Source organism: Sinocyclocheilus rhinocerous, unplaced genomic scaffold, assembly GCF_001515625.1.
Source record: "Sinocyclocheilus rhinocerous isolate Xijiao unplaced genomic scaffold, SAMN03320098_v1.1 scaffold2085, whole genome shotgun sequence".
Taxonomy (NCBI): domain Eukaryota; kingdom Metazoa; phylum Chordata; class Actinopteri; order Cypriniformes; family Cyprinidae; genus Sinocyclocheilus; species Sinocyclocheilus rhinocerous.
Window position 1 is genome coordinate 37657 of NW_015623685.1, and position 1035 is coordinate 38691.

At 39.8% G+C, this 1035-nt stretch overlaps 1 protein-coding gene across 1 annotated transcript in view; it reads right to left on the minus strand.

Annotated features, from left to right (window-relative positions):
• LOC107729464 (paired box protein Pax-8-like) overlaps positions 1 to 1035 on the minus strand; it is a 10848-nt gene that overhangs the window by 8934 nt on the left and 879 nt on the right. The window lies entirely within an intron of this gene.

Consider the following 1035-nt stretch of genomic DNA (forward strand, 5'->3'; position numbering starts at 1 on the left):
GAGTGAGTGAGTGAGTGAGTGTGAGTGAGTGAGTGAGTGAGTGAGTGAGAGGGAGTGAGTGAGTGAGAGTGAGAGTGCGAGTGCGTGAGTGAGTGTGAGTGAGTGTGAGTGTGAGAGCGAGTGAGTGAGTGAGAGTGCGAGTGAGTGAGTGAGTGAGTGAGTGAGAGGGAGTGAGTGAGTGAGAGTGAGAAATTGATGTTGATTTTCCTCAAATGTGTGTTTTTTTTTTTTTTAACTCACCATTATAGTGATTAGCGTTCCCTTTGGTTGGGCACTTGGAACTTTGTTTACGTTACTATAATTTTCTTCCTGTTAATGCAGCAATGCATTGTAAAGTCAGAGGTATTTGATTTCAAGGGAAAAAGGTAATAAATAGCTTGCTTTTAGAAGGTGACCTATCTTCTAATTAAAACATTAGTGAATTTTATGTTTGTGTTTATTAGTGAACTTTTTCAAATTTCATTTTTCATAAATACCTTGAGATGATTTTAATTGGGTTTATATAATCCTTAAATAGTGTGTGGTAACAAGCTAAAGTCTCACACAGACTTAAACACTCAGCACGTGAATCACAACAATGGTAACAATTCAATTGCATTTATTTTCATTAATTGTAACAATAACCATTTTATTTGCTTGTTGTGCTACTACTGACACAAGACAGCAAATAAAATTGGCAAATAAAATCAACAACTGTAAAACATAGCAACTGCATCATTTATTCTGCCGCAATGCACTCTGGGAGTCAGTGAGTAGCTATACTAAGGCCCCATCCACACGGAGACGCGTTTAGCTCTATACGCATAAATTTTGTATCGTCCAGACGGATCCGGCGTTTTGGGAGAGTGAGAGTGGGGATATTTTTTGAAACCGGGTCCCAGAGTGGATAAATCTGAAAACGCCGCCCTTGCGTTTTCGTGTGGACAGCGAATCCGTATATTTTCTGAAATTATGACGTCATCAGCCCACCTCTCGCCCCTAGCTAGACACCGCTACGTCACGTAACAGCAACAAAAACATGAACAAACACTGAAC